The following is a 7,842-nucleotide window of genomic DNA, read 5'->3' on the forward strand; positions in this document are numbered from 1 at the left end:
TCTCTTTTCCATATAAGAACATAAAAGAGCATTCGAGAACTGCAGTAGAAGTCGAAATGTTCAATAAAAAGCGGCTTAAATTTTGTCCTGTTCGTCACACAAAGCTGTTGTATCTTTTCAGAAGTGTACAATTGAAAATATAATATATTGCACTATATCAAACCAGGCTTATATAGTTTTTAGCCTCTAGTCAGGAAAGCCTCCGATGAAGCAAAAATGATGATTTTTTCCAGACAAAAAAATACATAAATCTCTCGTCTCACGAGGACATGAGGGATGGAAGCACGGTCATTCGAAAATACTACCGGGTAATGCTAATCGGTGAAGTATCCCTTTGGCTTTAATGTTAATCAAACATCAAAGGACAAAGAAAAAAAAAACACTCACTGCTCTTTAATCAATTAATAACTTTTGTAACTTTTAGGATTAATCTATGTTTAATTTATGCTGTGAAGAATATCCACTCTTATTTTACATTTTATTACTTTATTCAGTGACTCTACCTGGAAATTACTGTTTCGTGTCTTTATGTAATAATGTTTTAAATTTACATTAGTTAGGCCAGTAGTTTTAGCTGTGGTAATGAAATTGGAATTTGAGAATTGACCGTTCGCAAAAGCCACGCCCCCTAGTTATTGTTACTACGCCCGTCAAACAATTGAGAACCAGACACATAGCCATGGGTTGAGCTCCATACCTATTGGTATAAGTGATTGGTTTTGGAGTAATCCAGCAGCCATATCCTCCAGGGTACGACAAAAAGGGCTGCAATATGCATTGGAGGGATATGTTAAAAATGTTAAAATAAGCAAAGACGGGAATATTACAACAATCGAGGCAAAGGTGTAACGTTACCGGTCTCAGTCCAAGAATGAGAAACCTCACGACCTGTTCTTGCAATGTAACCAGCACAGCCTTATGGACCAGTCATATTCCTGCACTGCCGGGGTAAGTAGCCTACGTTTTAAATTTTAAATATTTTCCAGGCTATAACAGCTAACGTTACCGTACAGGCTGCCTGAATTTCCTACGGAATAATAAAGTATCTAATGTTCTAACTTTACTAACTGTTACTTTCGATAATAATGCTATATAGAACCACAACTGTTAACTTAAGTCCAGTTTTACAGATTGTATGTACTTAACTTAAACTACTTATTGATCATTGATATGCTAAGTTAGCTCGCTAGCTTTACTTACCTTAGAGCAGACATATGTAACTTATGCTTATTAATCTTCGAGACAGTTAGCTGTGAGTGAGTGAGGTCTCCCACACTGCTTAATCCATTGTCAGCATCTTTCCGCTTGGGTCTTGGGCTTTGGAAAGGCGAAAAAAACGACCCCTCTCTCTAAACTTTTGGGGTACCTGGTATCAGACTTGCAGGTGCCATAGGCGCATCGTTTCACCCTCTTGCTGAAATCGCAATGTTTGACGGGGGTCCTTCTCCTTAGTTACAGTTGCTGAGTTAGGATTGGACGAGGACCGTTCGAGGGCGGGGTTTTGGTTTCATAACTGCCTTTTTTAAAATTAATTAATTAATTATTATTATTATTAATTTTTATTATTATTATTGTTTTTGTTGTTGTTATATATTATTGCCCTCCGAATGTATTAAAATTATTATTTCGCCATTCAATAATACATCTCTAATAAAGCATGCATTGGTTAGTCTAGACTGGCAAGTTCAGCTTGCGCCCGCGCTCCTCGCCTCCGCCAAACGGATGGTTTCGATCAGGGAGTGGAAGCACTAAGATGGAGCAAAGAGGCAAAACTCCTGACCTGTTCAGGACTTCATGTGCAGGTCAGTTTCATCGGTAATTGTAAAATAGGTTATTGTAATTTTGTCTTTGGTTACTTAGTTAAGCATTAAACTGCTAGCAACTTTTAGCACCCCATTACTAGCATCACTCAAAATAATGTAGCCTATGCTAAAGGACATCATTAACTTGTAAAGTAGTAATTTAACAGACACATATTCACATCGTTTCATAATAGGTTTATAAAACATATTATAGCTAGGGCTGACCACATCTTCACAACCCTTATGAAAACTAACCACTGTTACTAACTGTTTTACTACGAATAAAATCAAAAACCATGGTTAATAGAGTTATAAACCTTGGTAACCACAAATTAATAATGTGTTTGCTACTCTACCCATAGAAAAAAAAAACTTATATATATTTAATTATTATGTGCAAACAAATTACAATGTGTTGGTTCTTTTGCAACAAGGTGAGACATTCAAGGAAATGTGTGCAAAAAGTAAACACACACAAGTGAGAGACAGAGAGATGGGAAAATGGAAGTGAAGTTCAAGAAAGAACCTTTAACTATTTTGCACGGCCCCAGCATTTGATGTATGCCAGCAGCTGATGACGCTCAAATCAGGCGACACTAGCTGTCCAATTCGTGAACGACGTTCGATAATGAACCGAGCAGCTGGAGTGAACCGCGGATTAGGCTGGGTTCTGTCTGTGCAAAAAAAAAAAACGTTCTCTTACGTAGAGTTCTCTCGTACTGCGTCGAAAGAACGCTACGGGAAAGATATTTCTTTGTCGAGATTGAAGCCTAAAATTAATCCTTAATTTTGTAATATTGTAAAACGCTTTTCTGAAGCATACAACCTAGGCGGAGCAATACAGCTCACCCATTGGCTGCTCTGCCAGAAAAGCACAGCCTATGCGAGGCCAGAGACGCTGACCAATGAGGACGCTTCGCGCCCTTCTGCGTCACCTCCCGCCCAAACAGGCGTGGCCTAGGCCTATAAATACGAGCATAGCTGTCTAACACGCCGATTTTCTAAAATTCACGAGGCTACACGCATCGTTGGATTGGATTCGAGCCGCCACAGCCGTTTGGAACAAGCACCTCAGCAGGACGCGCCTCTTACCTGAAGCCGCTGGTCATCGCCGCCTTCAGCCGCCGTTCCCTGCTGCGCTTCTCCGGCGTGGAATATCCTTTACATTATGTGTGTGTGTTTTGTGTGTGTGTTCGCCGTCGCGACACACAGTTTTTCCACCACTAAAAGAGCCGAGCGTCTTTTTCAAGATGCCTCGCACCTCCTGTGGCTCGTGTAGAGCCCCGCTCAGCGACAGGGACCACGTGCTTGTGTTTCCTGCCTGTGAGTATCACGCAGCTTCAGCTCTCGTCGATGGCGGCTGCCATCACTGTAATTTGATGCCTACGGTGACTCTGCGGACTCGCCTGGCGTTCATTTACTGAAGCTGCATCTTTTCCGCCCGCTGTAGTGCCGCGCCGTGAAAAGCGCCGTGCTCAGCGGAGCCCGGAACCTCCCTTCACCACGAGGTGCTCGCCGCTGCTGCCGCTAGCTTCTCCGCCCGCTTCGCTCGACTCTCTGACCGACGGACAAGGGCCGCTGTGTGCCGCCGCGTCCGTCATGGACGAGGAAGACGAAGCCGTGTCTGTGGAGGACGACTGCTGTTCTCTCCTCGCTTCGGGTAGCGAGGGATGGGCGAGCTCCGAGGATCTCCCCTCCCCCGCCGCTCGTGAGCGTCGACGGAGAAAGACCAGCATCGATGCGCTTACCGGCTGGATGGCTGCTTTTCTGCAGAGGAACGTACGTTACCGTCCTCACGACCCGCGCCTTTTTCTTCCTGATTTCACGAAGAAATCGCGGAGTCCCGGAAAGCCCCGTTTTCAGCCAGGATGCGCATTTCTGCTTCGAGGAAAGCTACAGTGTTAAAATCCCGCCGCGGCCGGATTTCACTAAAATGTCTCGCTCGCACAGTCCCAACATTCGCGACCGTGCCAGTGTATTTTGCAGTCACCAAATCGGCATCAATGCCCGTTTGCCTGCACACAGACGCCGTTTTCACGACGCCCCAGGTAAATCTGAAAATGTATTTACTGGTGTCCCGGCCACGGCCGATGGTGTAATGTGTGTATCCGTAATGCCCACGACCTAGTGCCCATTCGTACACACAAGCACAGCCCTACACAATACAGGGCTTGCACACATAAAATCGACTCATGTCGGTTGTGCTTCACATGTAAGTTAGTGAACGTGCCCGCTTTTCAGTGCCCACAATCACTATACACTGCATGTCCCGTGGTTTCTGTAAAAACGAAACGAATGTACGGTCAGTCGGTTCTGATAGACAGTACTCTCTGTGCTACACGGTGTCCCGGCCACAGCCGATGATGTAATGTGTGTATCCGTAATGCCCACGACCTAGTGCCCATTCGTACACACAAGCACAGCCCTACACATACAGGGCTTGCACACATAAATCGACTCATTTCGATTGTGCATTATATGTAGTGAGCGTGCCCGTTTTCAAGCGCCCACAATCACTACAAGCTACATGTCACACGGTTTCTATGAAACGAAACCAATGCACGGTCAGTCAGTTCTAATAGACAGTACTTCCCAGTGCTATAAATGTACCCGCGTTCACGCACCCACATTTATTCTCAAACATGCCGAGCCGTACGGGGCTCGCACCGCGCGCTCTCTCTTTCAGCTGAGAGAGCTGAGAGCGCGCGCGGGCTGCCCGCTCGATTAAGCGCGCCCCCGCATCACGCTGCAATGGCGCCCATCTTATTCACCAACTCAATGAGTTATTTGCTTTGCTTTCTGGTCATGGGTTTTGAGATTCTCTATGTGTGTTTATGTGTGTGTTCCTCAGGTGATGGTACATATTTTGATTGCAACATATGATTATATGACACCTGGTGGTGCTTGAGGATTTTCTTGGTTCTCTAAAGGCTGAATTTAAAGTCAATAAAGTCTCATTTTCTTTATCATTCTCATTCCTCATGGTGCATTTGTGTATGAACATTTCAGTATTTTATTTTTTAATTTTAAAAGGTTACTGCGGAACTTCCTTGTTTCCGTTTATTCCCCGCTTGTACATTTTTTATCAGAATTGTGAGATATGAAACTTGCAGTTGTGAGTAAAAAAAGTATATATAAAAAAAGTATAATATAATTATATCATTTAAAAGTTATATAATTTATATCTCACTATTCTGACTTCCCCCCCCCCCCCCTCTAAATTCTGAGTTTGTCTCACAATTCTAAGAAATAAAATCAGAGTATGATATAAAGTAAACGTTAGGGCTGTGACATAAAAACTAGCAATTACCTTTATTTATTTATTTTATTCTGTGGCAGAAACAAGCTTCCATAGAATTCAGATAAATACACACCAATAGATAAGTTAAAATAAAAGTGTGTCTTGGGTCAAAGCGAACTCTGAAGCATGATTGACAGGCTGCGCTGGCTTGAGTCACAGAGTTCACACACAAGCAGAGAGATACAGCTCAGCAGGATGGACCTCAAATGTGTTGTCTCTCATCTACACACAGGGCCTAAAATTGACATTCGCCAAGCGCCAAATGCAAAGAAAAATCGGCGTTAGCGAATATATGAAACGTTGTCAATGGCCATGGCCGGTAACATTTGCATTGCATTGATAAGAAAATTCCTGTGTTTTTGTCTCGGTCGGGATGCGTGTGAAGCAGAATGCATGACCTGCAAAGCTGGCACATACGTGTCAGTGTCAAATAATGTAAAGTAAGCGTAGTGAATGGCGACTGTGGAAAGCAGGATCTGAGTCCCAGACATTTTGGGCGATCTCAAGGTCTAAGTGCTACCTGGATGATGGGGGAGCAGGAGGCGGCCGGACATGTCCGGGAAAAAGAGGACGTATGGTCACCCCTACAACTCAGCTTTCTCCACAGAACAAGAGCCTGTTAGCTTAACTTAAAAAAAAAAGATGGCTGACATTGTTTGTACATTCTGTGAGTGAGGCCTCATCCACCCTACTGCGTTTTAGTTTAGAAATGGAGAATTAAAGCGAATACAATCTCCGTCCACACCAGCGTTTTAGCTGCGTATTAGAATTAATCTCCATCCACATTAAAACGACTGAAAACGTGGATCACATGACCATTCAGCAACACTGGGCATGCGCGTGCCAGTGTAAACAGGCGCATTTAGGCAGTTGTAGCATTGTAAAATGCAGAATTTACTTGCATAACAGCTGCTAGCAAAGACATCAACGTCAGTAACGCTTGTAATTCGTTATCCATGTTGCAGTCACTAACGTTACGTAGTCCAGGCTGTTTTTGCATGTTTTCTTCCCAGGGACGGGTCATGTGATGGGTGTCTGACGAATCAGGGAAGGATACGCCATGACTGATGACACCCAATCATAGAGCCGAGTGTGAGCTTCTGCGTCATCGTTTGTAATGTCCTCCGTTTTGACCGTCTTCACTAAAACGCCTTCCGAAGATTCAAAACGGGGTCGGAGCGTTTCTAAAATTCTCTGTTTTAGGTCTTCGTTTTTGCCGTTGTAGACTGGACGGGAGGTGCAAACGTAGCAAAAGGTCTCCGTTTCTAAACGAAAACGCAGTAGTGTGGATGGGGCCTGAGATCCCACCCTCTATGGGCGGGTTGAAAACATGCGGAACTAGAACAGGAGGATACATTTTGAATGATGTTCATGCCTCTCTTTTCCATATAAGAACATAAAAGAGCATTCGAGAACTGCAGTAGAAGTCGAAATGTTCAATAAAAAGCGGCTTAAATTTTGTCCTGTTCGTCACACAAAGCTGTTGTATCTTTTCAGAAGTGTACAATTGAAAATATAATATATTGCACTATATCAAACCAGGCTTATATAGTTTTTAGCCTCTAGTCAGGAAAGCCTCCGATGAAGCAAAAATGATGATTTTTTCCAGACAAAAAAATACATAAATCTCTCGTCTCACGAGGACATGAGGGATGGAAGCACGGTCATTCGAAAATACTACCGGGTAATGCTAATCGGTGAAGTATCCCTTTGGCTTTAATGTTAATCAAACATCAAAGGACAAAGAAAAAAAAAACACTCACTGCTCTTTAATCAATTAATAACTTTTGTAACTTTTAGGATTAATCTATGTTTAATTTATGCTGTGAAGAATATCCACTCTTATTTTACATTTTATTACTTTATTCAGTGACTCTACCTGGAAATTACTGTTTCGTGTCTTTATGTAATAATGTTTTAAATTTACATTAGTTAGGCCAGTAGTTTTAGCTGTGGTAATGAAATTGGAATTTGAGAATTGACCGTTCGCAAAAGCCACGCCCCCTAGTTATTGTTACTACGCCCGTCAAACAATTGAGAACCAGACACATAGCCATGGGTTGAGCTCCATACCTATTGGTATAAGTGATTGGTTTTGGAGTAATCCAGCAGCCATATCCTCCAGGGTACGACAAAAAGGGCTGCAATATGCATTGGAGGGATATGTTAAAAATGTTAAAATAAGCAAAGACGGGAATATTACAACAATCGAGGCAAAGGTGTAACGTTACCGGTCTCAGTCCAAGAATGAGAAACCTCACGACCTGTTCTTGCAATGTAACCAGCACAGCCTTATGGACCAGTCATATTCCTGCACTGCCGGGGTAAGTAGCCTACGTTTTAAATTTTAAATATTTTCCAGGCTATAACAGCTAACGTTACCGTACAGGCTGCCTGAATTTCCTACGGAATAATAAAGTATCTAATGTTCTAACTTTACTAACTGTTACTTTCGATAATAATGCTATATAGAACCACAACTGTTAACTTAAGTCCAGTTTTACAGATTGTATGTACTTAACTTAAACTACTTATTGATCATTGATATGCTAAGTTAGCTCGCTAGCTTTACTTACCTTAGAGCAGACATATGTAACTTATGCTTATTAATCTTCGAGACAGTTAGCTGTGAGTGAGTGAGGTCTCCCACACTGCTTAATCCATTGTCAGCATCTTTCCGCTTGGGTCTTGGGCTTTGGAAAGGCGAAAAAAACGACCCCTCTCTCTAAACTTTTGGGG

This window comes from Phoxinus phoxinus (genome assembly GCF_949152265.1).
Source record: "Phoxinus phoxinus genome assembly, contig: scaffold_84, whole genome shotgun sequence".
Taxonomy (NCBI): Eukaryota; Metazoa; Chordata; class Actinopteri; order Cypriniformes; family Leuciscidae; genus Phoxinus; species Phoxinus phoxinus.